The sequence below is a fragment of the Gossypium hirsutum genome, chromosome D01 (assembly GCF_007990345.1).
Source record: "Gossypium hirsutum isolate 1008001.06 chromosome D01, Gossypium_hirsutum_v2.1, whole genome shotgun sequence".
NCBI lineage: Eukaryota > Viridiplantae > Streptophyta > Magnoliopsida > Malvales > Malvaceae > Gossypium > Gossypium hirsutum.
Window position 1 is genome coordinate 40,806,968 of NC_053437.1, and position 22,753 is coordinate 40,829,720.

Here is a 22,753-nt window from a genome sequence, read left to right on the forward strand (position 1 = left end):
TAAAATAATTATAATTAGTTATAATGTGTTGGAATTAAATAAAAAAACCATTATCATTTTATTTCTTCATCTTCCACTGAAAGTTCAAAGCAAAAGAATCGGAACACCAGTGTTGAATGATCAAACTATTAGGCCCTTGCATGTAAGTTCTATCTAAGCCTGTTATTTGTAACTTTTATGTTTTTGAGATAATTGCAACTAGGTTCAGTTGATCTGTATCTTTGTTTTCAAAATGTATAGAGATTTCTAAATTTGGCATTGATTAAAAATTAATTTTTTGGATGTTTAATAGTTTCATGATAAGTTTAGATATGTTTAAAGACTAATTTGTTCAGTAAATCTTGTTAGTTTTGTGTATAAGGACAAAATTGTAATCATGTAAAATTTTTTATGAAATTTATGTTTTTAGGGGGCTGTACAGTGATGAAAATGTAACTGGATTGAAAATTAAATACTTAATTTGAAAGATATAATAGTTTCAGCTATAGGGATTAAATTGAATAAAATGCAAAATTTTTAGGAAATTGTGCAAAATGAATAAAATATATTATATTCATGAATTTGGATGGTTTTAAGTGAGAAAAGCTGATAATGTGAAATGAATTATTATTATATCAAGGACTGAATTGTATGGAAGAAAATCAAGGAAAAAGGAAAAAATACAGAATAGTCCCTACGAACAAAGTTACTTGTTGGTTGTATTAGGTAAGTTCATAGTGTATTAAAAGGTGTCTATACATATGATTTGATGTAGAATTTTAAGAATATGGATTGTTAATGTTGTGAGTTGGAATTGAAATGTTATAAACAAATGCTAAGGTGAGTAAGGACTAAATTGAAAATTGTTAAATATTGGGAAATATGATTTATATGGATTTCAGAATGAACATAAATTGTTACAGCATGTGTAGTGATAACATGAAAGTGCCTCTGATTATTAAATGTTACAAGTCCTACATAAATGCCCGCTTGAACATAGTAAACAATTAGGATACAATTGGCATGCCAATAGGGTTTGAATGCGCGTTTGTGTGGGTTTGTAGTTCGGTGCCTCTATTCACACTTTAGTATCTCTATTTGCACTCTAGTGTTTTTGGTTGCAAAATCATGCCTTTGTTTGCACTACGGTGCCTTTTTGTAGCATTACAATGCTTTCTAGTGTGGTGTATTTACCCGTGTATTCAAATTTTGTTGCTATAGTTCATCGGGCCAGTTGAATCTGTGATTAATTATGAAAAGATTTATTGACATATGGTTATACACAAGAATAATTTTCATTGAATATATATAATGATATTCATTGAATATACATGAATGATCTTGATTAAATTATTGATGAACATGGATTATTTGATGATTTGATCTTCTGCAAATCTCACCTATTCTTGTAAAATGAATGATAGGTTATCTTTATCTAAATTGTTTAATTTTCATTTACTTGAACGGGGTAAGTTTGTTTATGATTTAACTATGAATTTACTAAGCTATAAAAGCTTATTATGTTTTATTTTTCTATTTTTTATAGTTGACATTTTATTCCGATTTTGTGACATGCGTATAGATTATTTTGGGTTTATGTGGTAAATGTTGTGATGTGGTTAAAGTGATTTAAATGTAATGTGTTAATAAGACTATTTGGTTGGTTTGATGGAATGAATGGATTGAGCATGTCATGTTGATATATGCTTATTCTTGAATCATGAAGAATTATGAAATGGTAATGTTTTGATGAATGGTAGCTTATTAGGTATACGTGATGTCTTGCATCATGAATAGATGAATGAGAATTAAGGTTTTGATGGATTTTACATGTATTAGGACTAGTTGTTTACTTGAGACCTAAAGGGTCAATATTAGTAGATATTATGGTATGTTTAGGTTTGTTTAAAAGATAAGGTTGATAAAGAATCATGGAAAAATGCTTAATCATATTATATTCTTGTATGTTTGGTTGAAATTTATAAATGGACCATGAAAATATTATATTTTTTTAATGCTTTGGTTATGAATGGTAGCTTGTTTGTGTCACTTTAGGTTGTTTGTGTTATGATTTCGACTGAATTCTTGAAATGTTTTACGCAATATTATGTTTTGCATAAGCATGTGTTAGGTAGTGCTTAAAGATTTGGATAACATCTTTTGCAAGATAGCCATATTTGTTGACACATGATTTTCCACATGGTCGTGCTCCATTGGTAAATTAGGTGTAGGATTTTTGACATGGTCTTAGTCTCTCACACAACCCAACCATACGCCCATGTGAATGTTTGCAATGTTTTAAAATGTAGTCTACATGACCACAATTTTTTTCACGGTGGTGTGATCCTATATTACAAGGTTGTGTGGTTTAACTCCACACGGCCGTGTGAACCCTATTTTTCATGTTACCCACATTTTTAGAAAAGTTTCAAATTAGTCCTTATTTTGTTCTGAATTGTTTTCAGAGCTTTTTAAATCTCATTTTAAGCATGTTCTTGAATGAATAACATGTTTTTATTGAATAATTGATAATTGATGATTGTTTAAAGATTATTTGAATTGAAATAGCATGATCTTATTTTGTTAATTGTTGTAGCATCTTGTAACCCTAATCTGGTAACGGAGAAGGGTGAGAGGTGTTACATTTAATTTATTTTTCCTATTCACAATCTAATAAACTGAACAGATTAGTACAAATATAACAACCTAAATTATTTATTTTCAAGCTAAATTTACAGTTTAAACAAACAACCTATGTACGTGCTCCTAACCAATCACTTGTATTTCTACAAGCTCACTCACAACAAAAAATACAAAAGAAAAGAAAAAAAATTAACTACTAAAAATATATAAAAGCTAAGAAAATGAAAGAAAATTTTTTTAAAAATTTTCTATGTCATCCCCACACTTTATTCGGCATATTTTCCCTAATGTGCAATAATAAGATAAAGGAAAGAGATTACATGGTTTTGCGTGAAAAGTCCTTGAAATTTTTCGGTTGATCTCCTCCTTACTAGTGTAGTTCCACAATATAGTGTCGTCCAAAGTGTGAAGTTGCTACGCAAATAAAAGAAACACATTTTTCTTTTGTTTTAATTTTAGTTTTTTATCCCTCAAAGGTTAGCAAAATCGTCATCATATAACTCCTCAGTGTAGCTGCCGTTGTTTGAATTGACTACCTTCTCCTTTCCTCGAGCAATAGATGGTTCGACCTGTATGGGTCTTGTGGTGTCAAATGCGGCTTTCCAAAATGTAGGTGTTTGCTGGCATCATAATGACTCTATGCTGAATTGCTCAGCTAGATGGCTCATTACCTTCCCATATTCATATTTGCACTCGGTGTTGTACTCGAGGTATGCCTCTATACATTAAGCCATTTCTTCATTCATTAGGGCTACGAAAGTCGATGTTGCCCCTTTCGTTGTACCCTCAGTAGTACGAGCTAGGGTTCTTCCATTGACTCTGGCAGCCCGCGGTCTCGTGTGTATTCCCAATGTGCTGCCACATGCTCCTTTCTATTCTCTACCCAGTCAACTGCGTTGATTATAGAACCGTGAATTAATGACATAGTTTAATATGACCTTTAGTGGGCAAGTTGGTTATTATTGGTCAGTCTCCAATTCAGCCCTCCTACACATCTTCAAAATTAATTGTGGGTACGAAAGTCGTCATGTGTGCCCTCCAACAAACTGTTTCATGTTGCAAAAGGGTATGGTTGTCCACATTAATTTACCGTCCTTGCAAGATGGCATACAAAAGGAGAGCACTATCATGGGTAACTCGCAAAAAAAATATAACTAACTTTTTACTTCTGGTGTCATTCTTGATTGCTGAAATCACAATGGTTCCATGTTTACCAACTTTTAGACTGTATGGCCTCGACCCTTGGTCAAAAAAATAATGATCTCATGGTAATCCACATTGTCCTCATTTAAATCTTCGTAAAAATTAGGGGTATAACATTGTGTTTTATGAATGGCCTCGATCAAAATTGGAGAGGCATCTACGTACACACCTCTCACAAAGACTTTATTTCCTTGGGCTTCAAGAAAATTCACAAAAAATTCCTGAATGATCGAGATCATAGACGATTTTAGAGGGTTTTGGTAAAATGTATTCCACAATAATTGGTCGACCTTTGTGGTTATAAGGTCATGGAATAATTGTGTGGAAAAATTGAAACCACATTACGGGGTTAATGGTTTATTGAAGTTGCCAAATAATTTGGCCACTTCATTGGAGACAAATCCTTTTATGGACTCATTTGGAACATTGCGTTATGTGGATTATCAAGATGTTGTTAGCTTTTGAGATGACATTGTAACCAATTTGAATATAATCAACAACCAATAAACATGAATTAATCAATAAAAATTTTTCCCAGTTCGCTAATCTATTGATCTAACATGAATATTAAAAGTATTAAAAGAGAGATTGAGTATCATCAAGCATTGTTGCGGATGATTTGATCAGTTGCAGGTGTTTTCCCCATCGACCATCATGTTCATCTTCAAAAGAGAAAGTTATTGTGTTTGGTAGGGTTTTCTAGCTAATAAAATAGGAGAAAATAAGTAAGAGATGAAAGTTTGATCTTTAAACTAATGAAAAATGAAAAGGGGTGGTGGCTTGGATGCTGAGAGGGTGGAAATCAAGTCCTCCCTCGTCACAACTTCGTGTAATGTTACGAGTTCAAATATTGTGACGTTGGATTACTCGTTGGGACTACATGACCTTCCATGTCTCGACATCACCATCTATTTGTTTACTCATTTGGTTGGCTCATTGTGACGTTTCTAAGCCACATTTAGATGTGGAGTGGGATTGTCGAGATGATGTGACACTCTTCATCCCGATGTCACAAACTATTTCGGCCTCCCATTCGGCGAAATTTTGTATTCTTAGTTTGTTTGTATTTCCCCCAGTTCTTAGGTCAGTAAAAGCTAGTAAAACACATAAAGATACCCTAATTAAACAATTAAACTCAATAATTAAAAATACTTGAATGAAAGTTAAGAATTTAAAATTAAAAGGAATTTAAATAAAAAGTCCCTTTTCAGGATTGGGACGATCCATATCGCCACTGTAAAAGAACTACTAGTTGGTTTTTGAGACATTGATTCGTTGTTTGTTTCTCCATTGAGAGATGAAAATCAAAACCATAGGTCTATACCATTGACGTTGCATTATCATTTCCCCGAAGGACCTAAATATCGTTTGCACGGTGTCGCCCCAAAGGACCAGTAGGTAAGCATTCCACAATGCCGTTAATGCCCTAAATATCATTTGCATTATCCCTTATGAGTCTATAACCCACTCTGACAATTTCCTATCTTCACTAACTCATCAAAGTGACCTTGTAACACACCAAACCTGACCTGATAATTGGATCCGAGTATGATGTGTCACACATTAAATCAGACTAACTTTAAAACATTTAGCAGAAGCTTTATAAAATTTTACAAAGTTGTTAATACAAAATATGTCAAGGTTAATACACAAAGGTTTCAGTGACATCATTTGCTGTTCAAAGTAATGTTCAAATCATCTAGCATATAAGCTTTGAATAAGTAATGTTCATTAAACAAAATACGATAACTCAAATCCAAATATTTAAATTTGATAAGGTTCTTATAAAAATAGTTTCTTATCAAAATGGTGGTTTTTTATAGAGATCATTTCAAAAATATAATCAAATGCCACCCCTAAGAGTTATGCATGATACAAAACAAAAAAGGTTAGCTCACAATAGCAGCAGTACTGTAGAGTAGTCCTTCAAAAAATAGTCTTCCTTTAGTCAGCAAGCCTAAAAAGGAAAAAATACAAAGTAATTTCATACGAAATTAGTCAGTTTTAAAAAGATAGTATTCATATCCTTACTTACAATACAACTAATCCTTTCAAAGGCACTTACACACAATAGTCATAGTATGCCTAATGGCATATATAGAACACAAACAGACTTAGTACGCCAACTTACTTAACACATGGGCGTATATTGGACGCCAACTTAACACAACTCAAGCAGCTCATCTTCATGCCAGCCACGTACCCAGAGTTTAGAATCAGAAGCATATCATAAAGTCTCATTCACATACATACTCCCCTTTAACTCCTCATATCATTTTCATTTAGATTAACATGTTTTATTGTGATCTGTGATATTCCGTAATTCAATGTAGCAGATTAAACTAGTTTTCGCACTTTAGGAGCTTGAACATAAGCGTTTTCGTTATGTTTTATTCACATTTTTGTATATTTAGTTAAGTTTATTAAAGTGTGTAATTTGAGTCTTTTATTGACCTTAGGGGCCGAATGAGGCCTAAGGGTGAGCTAATATACTTTGTGAGCATGTAGGAGACTATTAGAAGGCGTGCTAACTCAATACTGGTCGCTGTGTTCCAACATAGAAGATTGGATGTCGCAACATAGGGAACATAATAAAAGAAGTGCAAAACTTCCTTTGATGTCACAACACAGCTTGAGGATGTCGCGACAAACCCCTGAAGTTATCCTAAGGATGAGCATACTACTCTTGATGTCGCGACATAGGACCCAGTGTGTCGCGACATCACCTATGTACAGGAAATAATTACGAGCCATGGGTGTTTTGGTCTGCACAATCAAATATTAAGCATGAGGATGGCAACTGACCTAGGGTTAAGGACGACAACCACTCTAAAGCCTATAAATAGGCTCATTTAACACATGTTATGGACAACTTTTATATTGTATAATTTTCTCTTTAGAGGTAGCCTTTGGTTTTTCTCTTGACTTTGGTTTTAGATTTTATTTCAGTTCTTATTACTTGCTTTTGTGGGGAGATCAGATTTATGAAACACTATCAAACTCTATGATGATTCGACGCTTAAATCTAAATACAAATTAGGCTTCTTCTAAACTTTTCTGCTTGAATTATTCTTCATGTCTATTCCTTCCATCAAGTTTATATTGTTTATTAGATCACTGAGGAACTAATCCTCCAGTCAGGGATTAGCGAGTTCAAGTATGATTAATTAACTACTTTGTAGGGGTTTCTTAGCGGATAAACTGTTCAATAGAGGAAGAACCTAAACCCTATGCCTAACAACCCTAGGAAGTCCTTAAGGTGGGAATTAACCCAAATTCGGTATAGCCTATTCGTGAACACATTAGCCCTGAACTAGTTTAGACTATGAGGTCGAGAGGTAAGTAGTTCTTGCAAACTCAGTGTTTTAGTGAAAGATTGGAAGATCCATTTGGGGTATTGACTGTTGGTTATTATTACTGAAGATTGGATGATTGAACAAGAAAAACCAAAATGACTGTTGGTTATTATTACTGAAGCGAGCTAATCACCCATGCCTATAATTGATATATACTTTATTATTTGATTTATTATTCTTTATTTATTTGTTTTCGTTTCTTTCTTTTCCTATTATTATTAGTATAGATTACCACAACCTTTCTTTTTATTCATCATACTATAATCCATTAAAAGTACTAATTAGATCTATTTATGTTTAGGTTAGAATTAATTTAATGCTTGCCTCCTTAGGGTACGATCCTCGGAGTACTAACCTACTCCGTTATAACTATATTACAACTTGATCTGTATACTTACAGATATCGCTTTTCATATCTTTTGTACATAATTTCTACTCTAGAAGTTGCTACGTTCGGAGGCGGCCAAGCTATTGACACCGTTGTCTGGGACGCAATGTCACTATATTGATTTTAATTTTTGCATATTAATAGAATAGTTAGAAAATTTTTAGGTTATAGCTACGAATTTATATTTCTTAATTTCTACTAATCTTATGTTTTTGGGTTTAGTGTATGACTCGTAGTAAAGGAACACCTATAGAGATAGTCATAGATCTAGAAAGAATAATCTGAAGGAATTGTCGATAACAATAGCAATAACAACAACAACCAATGCAGAATCTGCTACCTACTGAAGGTAATTTACCACAATGAGAGAATTCGTTGTTCGGTGAGGCTAACAATAACAACCTAAAAGTTCTAGTACCACCACCACCACAGCTACCTGCAAATATAAACATGGGGCGTAAAAGAAGACTTTAAGGTAATATGCGCTTCCAAATCTGGATATGGTTCAAAGGAGTATAACGAGGCCAACCATCATAGCTAAAATTTTGAGATTAAGCCAGCTATGATCCAAAATAATTTACAGTTTTGAGGAGTAATGGGTTCACTGATGACGCAATTCTTCTTTAGTTGCTCCCCTTTTTAGTAATTGATAATGCTTTCTCTTGGCTAGATTCATAGGCACCAAGATCAATCACGACATGTGACAAACTCGCATGGAAATTCCTAAAAAAGATCTTTCGCTTTAGCAAGATAGTCCAGCTTAGAAGGGAAATTTCGATGTTCAAATAGTTAGAAGGGGAAATTTATCATGAAGCATGGCAACATTTTAAAATGTTGATTCAAGAATGCCTATACCACGGATTGCCTGAGTAGTTATGATTGCAAATTTTCTACAATTGGTTGGGTGTGCATTCAAGGTCAGAATTAGATGGAGTAGTAGGAGGTGCCCTAATGAACAAAACATACGAGGATGCATACGAATTAATAGAAAGTATGGTAATGAATTCCTGCCAGTTTCCAACTGAACGATATTCATATGGCCAAAGACTATCTACGGTGAAAGCTGTCTAGGAGGATGACAAGTATAAACAATTAATGGATAGAATCAACCATCTATCAATAGAGGAGACAAACTATTCTTGCATTACATTAACAATCCTAGTAAAGATGAGAATTACATCAAAAATAGGGTGAAAATCCCTATTCAAATAAATACAATACCGGATAGAGAGATCATCCGAAGTTGAGAGGGGAGGAAACCAAAGCGGAGGTAATAGTTCTAACCAAGTTGAAAACACTAACTATCAACCTCCTTATTTATAGAAACCCAAGAAAGGGCCAACTCCAATGACCATACTATATGTGGACAATGTCTTGATAGAATTGAGGGAGAGATGCAATCAATGAGAATAGATGTGAAATAGGTGTAGTCTCAGTGCACCAATTCAACAAGAACATTTACTAAGCTTGAAGATTGGATGTTCCAATTGATGAGCATGATTGGTGATATGAAAAGACAAATTGGCACAAGTATTCCTAGTAATACTGAAAATAATCCTTGTAGAGAAGGAAAGATGATGCGTGCTCGTAATCGTGAATTTGATTACAAGACGTTGAGTTGCCCGATCTTTAATGCTGTATCATTTTGAAATAGACTTTAAGGTGAAAATGGGATTAATGGTTATTGATTCGGTGGAAAGGATGGAAATGTTTTTGGATGGATAACTTGCACAAAATAGACACTAAGAAATGATCCAACGATATGAAAGATCGTGACCCAATTTCTATAAAGTGAAATAACAAACAAGTCATTGAAGAAGAAGAAGTAAACTGTGACCCTCTATTTAGCAAAATAGGAACCAACAGTATGTTAGAACTCCACACTTCAAAAGAAAGAAAGAAAGGAAATGATAAGTTCAAAAGAAAAAGGTTTTATGCCACATGTAGTACCTTGATAAGTCTAAGTAAGTTCTTTCAAGAACAATGAGATAGAATTCTCACAATAACTCAAAAATATTCATTCAACATTCGTTCATAGTCTCACCTTAACATTATAATTTTACAAGCTATTTATAGGCACTAATATGACTATTTAAATTTGACATTCATACCAGCTATTAAAAAAATATTAAAATTCAGTTATAACTCTTGATGGGCAGCCAAAGAGTCATATCTTTTCACTTGATTCATGCATAGCTAAAAGTCATGCCTCTTCACTTGATGAAAGCTTAATGGTCTTTTAAATGTACTGCTTGATGTCCCTTCATTTTCCCCTTAACCAAATGCATTAATGCTTGTGTATTCATCTCTTTAATTTGTACCATAACTAGCTTTGAGTGCATGAAACCAATCAGACTTGAAGAGTCACTCTTGGTCCATTTGAATAGCCACCATATTGAGCCTTGAGTGCTTCAATATTCACCAAAAATTTTCCATTTATGCACCATCAATTAAGTGACGAAATGCACACTCTTTTATACCAAAACTAAACAACCATTTGAATGTGACGTCATTTGATTCTTCTTGGAAAACAAACAGTCCTATTGTAGCTTTAAAATATGTGACCAGCCTGTTGGACTTTCCTACAACAAACTATTGAATAAAAAATTAATTTATTTAAGAAAAAGTAAACACACTATAACTTATGCATTAAAAAGTAACAGCCAAATTAAATAGCATACTTATATAAACAAACGCAAACATATTTAACAACTAAGATGCTTACATGCATGGTTTAAGATGTAAACTAAATAAAATATGAGTTACTTAATACATGACTAAATTTAATGATGTAAACTTTAACTAACATAAGAGTTACATAATGCATGTCATAATTTATGATGCAAACTTAACTAACGTGAGAGTTACATAATGCATGACTTTATTAAATGCATAACACATAGTGAATGTAACAATTAAAAGATGTAGATTAATAATGCAAGACGTTACTTAAAGATGCATATAATAAACAATACATAATTAAAAGCTGTAAAATTAATTAAACTAAACAAATAGCCACATGCAAAACATTGCATGGACTTGGGACATTATTTTGGCTCCAATATGGATTGGACATCTTATGTTCAGTCCACAGTTGTTGAATCAGACGCATCATTGCTTCTTTAAGCTTCTTGGATCTAGCACGCATTATAGACCCGATGAGAATTTCAATTGAATTCTCTCTTGAAATGGGCAGCTTGGAGTTTGGTCCACTTAATGAAATAGAATGCACTTCAATCATTACCGTCCATGTATCAAAAGAAGCATGCGAAAGAAATAACACTCTGATCTAGTAAGGTACTAAGTAGCCCAAACAACCTAACTCAAGAGATGCATAAGGAGAATATTGATGATCTTTAGAAAGAACCTTTAAAAACTGATGATGAACCTAAATCAGAGCTAGTAGTTCAACTGATAGTTGAGCCAAATATAGAAAAAATTAAAAGATGGGAATTAACCTAAAATTGGTATTGGCCTTCCGTTAACACCTTCAGTCCAAGCCAGTCTAGAGTGTGAGGTTAGAAGATAAATAGTCCTTGCTAACTCATTATATTAGTGGAAGATCAAAAGATCCTGCTAAGGTAGCGACTAATTGGTTGATGAGGAACCTAAAATGATAGTTGATTGGGATTGCCAAATCAAGCTAATCACCTATCATTAGATTTGATTCCTTCTACTCTTTCTATCTCTTGAAATTTAGTTTTCTTTTATGTTATTCTTAGTATTATAAAAATCCCAAAAACATCCTATTTACATTTTCGTACTATAACTTGATTGAAGTATTAATTATATCTTTTAGTGCGTAGGTTAAAAATGATCTAGCCTCTACTTCCTTTGGGTACGATCCTCAGAGTACTCACCCATTCTGTTGTAAAACTATATTCCAACTAGACCTGTATACTTGTGGATACCGCCTCGTAATTTTATATTTTAACACAGTATTCACACTCTAGATGTTAGTATGTCCGAAGGCAGTCAAGTTGTTGGCACCATTATCGGGGTGGCAAAGTCACTAGGTTTATTTTAGTTTTCGCACTTAGTTAGAATAATTAAGAAAATATTATGTTATAGATTCAATTTTATTTATTGTTACTACTCTCTTCTTTCTGAGTTAGTGTATGACTCGTAGTAGGGGCACACCTATTATAATAGCAACCAATCTTGTTAGAATAATCCTAAGAAATTGTCATCAACAAAAGGAGTAGAAAATGCAAAATACACCATATGTTCTAGGTAATGTACCACATGAAAATGCACTATTTGACGATGCTGACATAACGCCCTAGTAAATCTACCAGCACAACAGTTGCCTTCAAACATATATATGGCTCAAAACGAGAGAACCCTAAGGGATTATGCCGTACCAAGCATCGATATGGTTCAAGAAAGTATAGCAAGGCCAACAATTACAACAAATAATTTTAATAAAAAGTCGGCTATGATTCAAATGATCCAGAACAATCTGCAGTTTAGGGGCACTATGACAATGGACCCTATACAACATTTAAAATGATTTCTTCAACTCTATGATACTTTTAAGTATAATTGGGTTACTGATGATGCTATTCGTCTTTCGTTGTTCTCCTTGTAACACCCTAAAATTGGGTCTAGAAGTTTCGAGGGTATTTTACGAATTTTAACTTATATATGCTCTAAATTTCATAAGGTTGGTAATTAATAAGGTTCTCGACAATGGAGATTATGAAATTAAGTCAATTTCTGAAAATGAATTTTAAATACCTTTAATTTTGAAAATAGGATTGATTTGTAAAAGGGTCAAAACTGAGAGTTTTTACAAAGAAAATTTCCCAAATTTTAAATTCAACCTAAAACCACCATTCTCCAAATTGATTTCATGATAGTTTACTCCCCATAGTTGTTCTTATCGTCCATTCCATTCACCGTACTCTCCCAATCGATTTTTACTTCCAAATCCTAATCCCTATTTATTTCCAACATTCTTTGAACCATAAATATCCATTGAAATCAAGAAAAACACCCAAAAATCTCATTACTTTCACTATCTTATTCACGTGTGGGTTTTTCTCAAATTTGCGTCAAAACACATTTTTCTCCCATCAAAGGTAACCATTTATTTTGCTATTAGTTGTAAGTGATATCTAGTCTCTTAAACTAAACTTTTAGCCATTAAAATGTATGTTTTAATTAAAAGCCAAAACTTAGGTCATTAACGGTGGATTTTGGGATTATGGATTAAAACGTGGTTACAAAGTGTTTGTCAACTTGTTCTAACATGATTAGAAGGTTGCTAAACTTACTTTGAAGTTTTGCTAAGAATTTCTTGAGTTTTAATAATTTTTTGTCATAATAGCTGAACTTGTCGAAAGAATGTTAATACCAAAAACTGGGTAATTTTGTGTAAATTAAAGGTTAAGAATTAGTCATAGATGAATATGTAGATGAATAAAATTTATTTCGTGTGAAAAGATTAAGTATAGGTTGGGATATTCGAAGTTTAAGTTTTCTATGCCGAAGGTTTCGGTTAAAAGAAAAGGTAGCTTAGGCTATTTTTTTTACTATTTAAGGTGAGTTAATGACTGCTTGTTGATTTTATGTTTGTGTGGTTTATCTTGTTGAAGTGTCAGAGTCAATAGAATGTTCAACGAGTAGACATAAAGGCAAAGAAAAGCTTGTATGAGCTTTCGACTTTTTGGCGAAAGCATATTTTGGTGAGTGTTTTGGAACTACTGCTCATAGATTATTCATTGTGTAATTGGGAATTTAGAGGTAGCCCAAACCCCTAAACGAAATTTTGAGTGTAAGTCTCCTCACATCAATGGTAAAATTGAGATATTCTGAACATATATATAAGATGCTATAACATGTGTTATAAGCTTATGATGACTGTTGTGAAAGAGATTATGTGGGTATATTATTCATGACATGTGACAGTAAATATGTGGGTATGTTTTCATACCATGTGACAATGATTATAATGTGCTAGTGATGTGAATATGAAGTGAATATGTGCCAAAAATTTATAAGTAAATATGTGATAATAATGAGGATATTTTGGCCTTGTTATCTTATGAGACCTTTGTGATGTAGTTTTTCGGGCGTTGAGGCCTAAGAGTAGTTTTTGAAGATATAAAGGAATGTGAGATAAGCTCCATTCACCAGGATATGTGTCTTTGGTGTGTTGGAGAGTGTTAGCTATATCCATCACTTATGGGACATGTTCGACTCTACGAGTCTCTATGGTGTGTTGGAGATCAGAACGGTGAAAATGTGCAAGTGTACAGAATCGCAACAAGTAATAAAGTGACAAGTAAATGTCGAGTTATCGTACCCACAGGGACTGTAAAAGAATTATTTATGAAAGTAAGTTTAAACACTTTGGTGAAAGAAAAATATTTGGATTTGGGAAATGATTAAAAACTAGAATACAAAGTAAAATAAAATAAAGTTCTAATGCACGATTTCGGAAGCTGATTTTAATCAAGATGATCTAGTTGTGTTAGATTAATTACAATTCTTTACCTTAGAATCATTAAACTTAAGCTTATACTTATTACTAATAAATCACGATAACTCGATAATTTGCTAACTTATGAGTATATTTACAAATCAAAAATCCATTCATCTCTTGTACATATTCCTATGTCAATTCAACAGATAAAATAGATTTATAAAGATAAACATGTTATTGCACATACATACTTATTAGATTAAACAATCTCTGGCATATTCCTATTTCAATTCAAACAATTAATTCAACCTAATAAGCATATAAAAGACTATGTAAGGTAACAAGTTATCCTTACCTTGAAACAGTTTAATCATAATAATCTTGCAAGTTATGCAAGGCATGTGTATCACTAAATACAATGCTAATCTAATCTTTAGCTACCTTAGAAGAATTAAACATGCACTGATTAAGTACTGTGTCCATTAATTACAATTTCTATGCGTTTAAATAATTAATTCTTTAGTTATCTTACAATTGTAATGCAAGAATAACTTAATCATGGTTTTACTTAATCAAACATTTTACCGAGGCCTACAACAGCATAAACATAAATTTAACAAATCAAGAGGACGGAATGCAATCAACCCAACAAAAATTAAATTCAAGATAAGTTGATTAAATTAACAATTTCAATAGCATAAATATTCATAAATATGTTCATCATAAAAACAATAAAAATTAAAGAGATAATGAACATGAATCAAATCCGGTGGTTTTCCATGGCTTAACTAGGTTGCTTCGTTCTTCCTTCTTTGTTGTCCTCGTCATTCAAGGCTGCTATGAACACTCAATTGCTGCTCCAAAATGGCTAAAGAAGACCCCTTTCCCAAGAGGATAAATCGGCACAAGAGCAAGGAACTTTGAATGGGAAAATGAGAGAAAAAAGTGAGAGAGGAGAGAAGAGTTGTGAGAGAAGAGATGTGAATGAGGGATGATTTGAATGGGAAGCAAAGGAGGGTTTATATGGATGAGGATGGCTGCTAAAAATAGAAAATTTCAGCAGCCAACGAGCCCCCTCATGGCTGGCCATCCTACATGGCAAAGTTGAGACTTTCAACTTTGCTAAAATTAGCCTGGGGCAAATCCGTAAAGCCTTAATTATGGTGAGGTTTGAATGCAATTTAGAAGTCTTCCAAGGGCCTTTTTGCAGCTCATTTAATCAGATAAAAATGCTGATTTGGGTCTGCATTTGAATGGTTCTAGGCTGCCCAATTGGTGGCTAGTTCGGTTTGCTCAATTTGGTTCAACTGGTGCGGTTCAACTGGGCTATTTTTCCATAATTAATTAAAATTAATTAATTTAGCCCAAATTAAATTGGGAATAAATTAAAATTAATTATATTATGAATTAAAACACATATTTGGACCGTCTTAGGTTGGAAATTATTTTGCCTTGTTACTTCGAATTGCTTCTCTATTTTGTTTTACTAACGGTGTCTGCCGGGTCAATTTTCGCCCTTTGTATGAATCTGTCAAAAATAATAAAAATTCAATAAAAATAATTGTAAAATTGACTAAAAATTAACATGTTCAAATTTTTAATACAATTTAATTATTTTATAAAAATTAATTATTTTATGACAAATTCTATCGAAAATGCATGATTTTAAGTAAAATTAGGTGTTTCCACACCCCCAAACTTAAATCATTGCTCGTCCCGAGTAATGCACAAATTTCAGAAAGAATTTCTCAGAAACACTTTTGAAGAATTCCTTCAAAACAACTTTCTTCTCAAAATTATGAATTTAATATACTTAGGCTCAAAAATAAGAAATTTGATAATTATGCTACTTAAGTATGCGTATCGTTCAAATTACACCCAACAACTATTATAATAGCAAAATTAGACTAGATGCCTCTTTAACAAAGACATGTTAACCCTTACCAATTTGATTTTTTATTCCCTTATTCAAGACTAAGCTGCAATCATTAAGTTTAACTTATGTCTTCATATGTTGATCTTAGCAATTTCTCTCCACTAATGTAGGTAGCATAGAAACTTGAATCAATAGGTCTTTATTAAGGTTGTAATGTGGCTAGGCTATGGGTAGGTAAAAGATAGATAAATTTTGGCTTAAAAACCCTAGACTCAGTGTAAAATCGAACCTTCAAAATTTTTCCTTCGATACACCATCTTATTTTACTTTCACATGCTCTTTTCTACATCTATTTTCTTTCGACTATATTTTTTTAGATTCAAATTCGAGTACTTGCTTCATGTACTACAATTTTCGGGCAATTGATACTTCTTTTCAATTGCCCCAAACTTATTTTCAAATGATATTTTGAATAGTACTGAGTCTAGTATTTGGAACAATTTTAAAGATAATGAAGAGAAAACTGATGGCTAAATATTGCAAGGGTCCAAATAAAACTAGGCCATATAGTCTCAAAGTTGGGTTTCAAAGGAAAATTTTATCATTGTCGGCTTGAAAGGCTAAAACGGTTCAAACAATAATTGCCTAAGTCATTTTCAATATTCCATGCTTCCTAGGATTTCGCCTCAAGAAATTACAATGTCAAGTCTAAAGACTTAAACTTTCATGCATGCCTAATTTTTTTGTAAGGAACTACAAAAAAATTCTATGGTATGAATTTGCATACTTTATTAAAAATACATTCATATCATTATTAAGCTAACATAATAACTTATTGAAATAATAGAACTTTATTAATACTGAAGTTTAGCATACTTAACAAAATTTCAAATTATTGAACAAAATATATCCTAATCATAATTAAAAGAAAATTTTATTCTGAGTGGAATTAATTCAAATTTTTCATCCCCCCAACTTAAAATGAACAATGTCCTAATTGTTTAAAGTGAATAGATATTATACACCAGGTAGGATTTTAGAAAAGAGGAGGTGAGTCAAATTGACTGCTTAAGTACCAAGCTCTCTCGAAATCCAATCCTAGACATGTATATACCTATTGCCACATTGTAGCCTTTGTGACTTGTTCAGATTTTATTCATGATTCCTATCTTTTGTTTTATTGTGCAAAAATAAAAATTCCTAATTAACCTAATCCTAAAATAACTTAAGAATAAAAATAAAATAAAGTTGAGGTCCTCCATTTTTTATTTGTTTGTCAATCCTTCCGAATTCGACTCATCTTTTGCTTCATCATTATTGCCTTTGCATGCATTGCTTTGCTCCCTCTTCGACAATGAACTCCATGGTTCAAGTATGAAATCTGGAAACTCAGGCGCAAAAATAAATAGGTCATTATAAATTTTCCTAAGGGCACTCCTCATTAGTCATCCCTTATTTTTGAGTATCTTCAGTAGGCTTGTTGCTGTAATTGCATGTGTTGCATTAAGTCCATCAGCTTTGGTAGTTCATCACGAAGATCTGGGCTAGGCAGTGGAGCTCCAAATATTGAGGTTTCGATATCAGGTTTGGCCTCTGGTTCCATTAGTTTTGCCTCATTAGGGACTTCAGTTGATTGCTCTGGCGAGATCTCTGTGGGGTCATCTTCTGCTTCTTCGGGATCCTCACTTTCGCAATCGGTAGAGGTCCCAATCAGTGATTGTGCCCTGACTATACCCTGTCTTCTTTATGTTCACAAGAATTTTTACTTTTAAGCACAGAATTGTTATCGTAAAGGGGAAATAGGTTGGGCAGGATGTCTAACAGCACAATTTCTCATTTCTCTTAGGATGATTTTGCCCACATCAATGGTCTTTCCAGTTAGAATTGAATATAATAGGACCATTCGCTCTAATGAGATTGTAGTCCCATGTGAACTAGGCATAAGGCTGAAACAAATGAAATAGAACCATACCTTCGCAAGTGGTCTCAAATATTCTTTTCGACACCTGTGGATTCCTTGTTTTGACACAGTCCACTTAGAACGTGGAACTATGAGTTCCTTGAGAATTTCTTGCAAATTTTCAGGCTTAATATTGCTCAACAAAGAAGAATATTCATGGTTTTTGAAATCAGGTAATTCAAACAACTCATTAATATCATTTAAATTTATTGGTACCTTGATTTCGTGAACTGGGACTCGGCCAATTCGCTTGAGGTTAAATTTACATAGAATTCACAAACTAGTTCCTGGAAACACGAAAATTTATGTGTTTTTACATTCCTTTTTTAACTTAAAATCATGCTGTTTCAGTTAAATTCTTGCCAAAAAATAATTAAATATTATAAAATAATTAAATTATGTTAAACATACAAACATGATGAATTTTAATTAATTTTATAGTTAATTTTGATTAATTTTGAATATTTTTGATAGATTCGCACAAAGGGCGAAAAATGACTCGGGAGACAATGCTCAAAGAATAAAACCGAGAAGCAATTTGAAGCATTAAGGAAAATTTATTTCCAACCTAAGATGGTCTAAAAATGTGTGTTAATTCATAATATAATTAATTTTAATTTATTCCCAATTTAATTTGGGCTAAATAAATTATATTAATTAGTTATGGACAAAAAGGGTCTAGTTCAACTGCATTGGTTGAACCGAATCTAGTGAACTGAACCAGCCACCAATTGGGCTGCCCAGAACCTTCCATATGCTGACCAAAATTAGCATTTTATCTTACTAAATAAGCTTGCAAAGAAGCCCTCGAAGAACTTTCAACCTTGCATTAAAACCCCTCCAAAAACTGTAGTTTTATGGATTCGCCCCAGGCTATTTTTAGCAAAGTTGAATCTCTCAACTTTGCCATGTGTGTGGCCAGCCAAGGGGGGTCTCTTTGGCTGATGGAATTTTCTGTTTTTAGCAGCCACAATCAGCTATAGAAGCCACCCCTTGCTGATCATTCAACTCATCCCTCATTCACATCCCTTACACTCTCATTCTCTCTTCTTCTCTCTCACTTTCTCTCAAATTTTCCTTCCCATTTTCCCTTTTGCTCAAGTGCCAATTTCTTCTCTTGGGAAAGAGGTCCTTATCAGCCATTTTTTAGCAACAATTAAAGTGTTCATAAGCCACCTTGATAGCCGAGGACAACGGAGAATGAAGAACGGAGAAATTAGTCAAGCTAGGAAGAAACACCAGATTTTCTTCTTGTTCCCTATCTCTTTAAATTTCGTTGCTAATTTGACAAACATGTTTATGAATATTTATACAATTTAAATGGTTATTTTAATCAATCTAGCTTGAATTTAATCTGTGTTGGGTTGATTATATTTTGCCTGCTTGAATTATTGAAATTGTGTTTGTGTTGTTATAGGCCTCGGTAAGATACTTGATTAGGTAAAATCATGCCTAAGTTATTCTTGCAATATTAATTGTTAGATAACTAAAGAATTAGTTATTAAACCGTATTGAAATTGTAATTAATCGACACAATACTCAATCAGTGCATGTTTATTCTTTTAAGGTAGTTGAAGTTAATTTAGCATTGTATTTGGCGATACATATGTCTTGCATAACTTGAAAGATTATTGTGATTAAACTGTTTCAAGGTAGAAATACTCTTTTAGCTCACTGGATCTTTTTTATGCTTGTGAAGATTGATTAATCGCTTGGATTGACCTTGAAAAATGTTCAAGAGATTGATTAATTTAATAAGTATGTATGAGCAGTAGTTAGCAAATTACCGAGTTTCTGTGAATTTGTTCGTAGCAGTATAAACATAAGTTTAATAATTCTAAGTTAAAGGAATGTAATTAATCCAACAAGATTATATCATCTTGATTAAACCTTATTTGAAATTATGCATTAGAACCTTTTTATTTTAAATTTTTTTACTTAGTTTTTAACTCTTAGTTTTTAATCATCTTTAAACCAAAATATTTTCCATCACCAAAGTGTTTTAACAATAATTTCATAAATATTCTTTTTACAGTCCCTGTGGGTACGATAAATTGACATTTACTTGTCACTTTATTACTTGTTGCGATTGTGTACACTTGCACATTTTTCTTGTTCCAATTTTTTGATGCCATTGCCGGGGACTATTTAAAAAAAAGCCATTATTTGTGAATCTGTTTTTACATTTTGGTGTATTTATTTTCCTCTTTAAATCTTTACTTACTTAATCTTTCTGTGATTGTTTTAGGTGTTTATGAGTATTGACTAGATTATCAACTTACTCCCTGTGGACCCTAAAATAGAATGAACCTTTCGACAGCGAAGAAGACAAGCGAACCAGAGAAGGACCAAAGAGATAAACTTTGAGAATATGAATCAAGGAAACGGAGCAAACCTTGCTCAGAATCTTATCCTTATTGCTGATGATAGGGATAGAGCTTTACGACAGTATACCGTGCCAGTATTTTACGATCTTAATCTGGGTATTAGGAGACCAGAAATCGAGGCACAACATTTGGAGTTGAAGCCAGTCATGTTCTAGACGCTTCAGACTGTGGGCCAATTCAGTGGAATGCCTATTGGAGATCCTCATCTTCACTGAAGACTATTTATAGAAGTGAGCGATTCTTTCAAGTTAGCTAGAGTACCCGAAGATGCATTATGACTGAAGCTGTTCCCATATTCGCTAAGGGACAGAGCTCATGCTTGGTTAAACTCATTGCCACCAACTTCATTTCTACATGGCAAGAGTTAGCCGAGAGATTCCTCATGAAGTATTTCCAGTCGAGCAAGAATACCAAGTTGAGGAATGAGATCACTACCTTCCAACAAATGGATGATGAGTCCCTGTATGAAGCATGGGAAAGGTACAAGGAGTTATTACAAAAGTGCTCTCATCATGGAATCCCACATTGCATTCCACTTGAGACATTCTATAATGGTCTCAACGCTCACACGAGGATGGTAGTGGATGCCTCTGCTAATGGTGCTCTCCTTTCTAAGGCCAACCAATCAATTGCCAGCAACAATTATTAATGGCCAACCAATCGAGTAGTGTTAGAAAGACGAGTCTCTAGAATACATGAAGTGGACGCTCTCACTTCACTTGCATCTCAGGTTTCTTCAATATCCTCAATGCTTAAGAATCTTACCACTAATGGGTTTAACAGTTTTGCAGCCCAACCACCTAACCAATTTAAGAATATAGCCTGTGTGTATTGTGGGGAAAGACATTTGTTTGAAGAATGTCCATCGAACCTCGAATCCATATATTACATGGGTAACCAAAACCAAAATTGAGGGAGTCAAGGACTGCAATCCAACTTTTATAACTCATAGTGGCTAAATCACTCGAATGTTTCCTAGAGTAACCAAAAGGCTGGAACCAGTAACACTTACGCCCAACCTAGACCAACTCAATCGCCTAGTTTCCCCCAACAAGTTTAGAAACCAACCCAAGCGGAACCATCCAATAGCTTAGAGAATCTATTGAAGTCATACATGGCGAAAAACGATGCCACTCTAAGGAATTTGGAGAATCAAGTGGGCCAGCTTGCTACTGAACTCAGGAACCAACCACAAGGTGCTCTACCTAGTGACATAGAGAATCTGAGAAATCTAGGGAAGGAACATTGTAAAGCATTGACATTGAGGAGCGGAAAGATAGTAGAGTCCAACATTATCGAAGTTGAAAAAGAGCCAACTGACGATCAAAATTCAGAAGAAGTTCAACCAAGTGTTGAAATTCCAGTTTCACCAAAACCAAAATCTGCAAAACCCGACAAAGTAACCTCAGGATTAACTAATTTTGATAAACTAATAATGTCATTAGATGCAGAATTGCTGCCAAAGATGAATCAACCAGACTCAGTCCTAGTAATGAAACCACCACCACCCTACCCTCAAAGACCTCAGAAACAGAAGCAGGAGATTCAATTCAAGAAGTTCCTTGACGTACTCAAGCAACTTCACATCAACATCCCGTTGGTTGAAGCACTTGAGCAAATGCTGAACTACGTCAAGTTTATGAAAGATATCTTGTCTAAGAAATGAAGACTTGGAGAATTTGAGACGGTAGCTCTGACGAAGAAATGGAGTGCATATCTTCAAGAAAACTACCCCCAAAATTGAAGGATCATGGATGTTTTACCATACCATGCAACATTGGAGCAACATATTGTGGTAAGGCATTATGTGACTTAGGTGCAAGTATTAACTTGATGCCTATGTCAATATTTAGGAAGTTGGGGATAGGAGAAGTTAGACCAACTATAGTTACGCTTCGACTAGCAGATCGATCCTTAGCACATCAAGAAGGAAAAAGCAAGGACGTATTGGTACGTGTAGATAAGTTTATCTTTCATTCTAACTTTGTAATTCTAGATTTTGAAGCAAACAAAGAAGTACCAATCATCCTAGGAAAGCCATTCCTAGCAACTGGAAGGACCTTTATTGATGTGTAGACGGGCGAGCTCACTATGCGTGTTCAGGATGATCATGTAACATTTAACGTCTTTAAGTCTATGCGATTTCCTGACACAATGGATGATTGCTCAGCAGTGTCCAATTTAGAGGATTTAATAGTGGAGAAGGAACTCAACTGTGTAAAGGACCCACTAGAAAGAATTTTGACATTGGATCCTCCAAATGCTGAAGAGGAGGATAAATACTTAGCTTTGCTAGAAGCTAATCAAAGGGGATTTAATCTGTAATCCCGTTTTGAATTTTTAGATTTAGAAAAGAGGGACTATTCCCAACCAAAAGTGTCGATCGAGGAGCCACCTAAATTTGAACTCAAGTTATTACCTTCTCATTTAAAATACATTTATTTAGGTAACGCTTCTACTCTGTCTGTGATTGTTTTAACAGAATTGATCACTAAGCAAGAACAGAAACTTATCTTAGTTCTAAAACAATT

The 22,753-nt window shown here is 33.6% G+C and overlaps 2 non-coding genes across 2 annotated transcripts; both read right to left on the reverse strand.

Annotated features, from left to right (window-relative positions):
- Positions 1-8,326: 8,326 nt before the first annotated feature.
- Positions 8,327-8,432, reverse strand: LOC121214279 (small nucleolar RNA R71). Its single transcript, XR_005909863.1, has one exon. It is a non-coding gene; the product is annotated as a small nucleolar RNA R71 (small nucleolar RNA).
- Positions 8,433-20,634: 12,202 nt separating this feature from the next.
- Positions 20,635-20,741, reverse strand: LOC121214237 (small nucleolar RNA R71). Its single transcript, XR_005909823.1, has one exon. It is a non-coding gene; the product is annotated as a small nucleolar RNA R71 (small nucleolar RNA).
- Between the last annotated feature and the right edge of the window lie 2,012 nt (positions 20,742-22,753).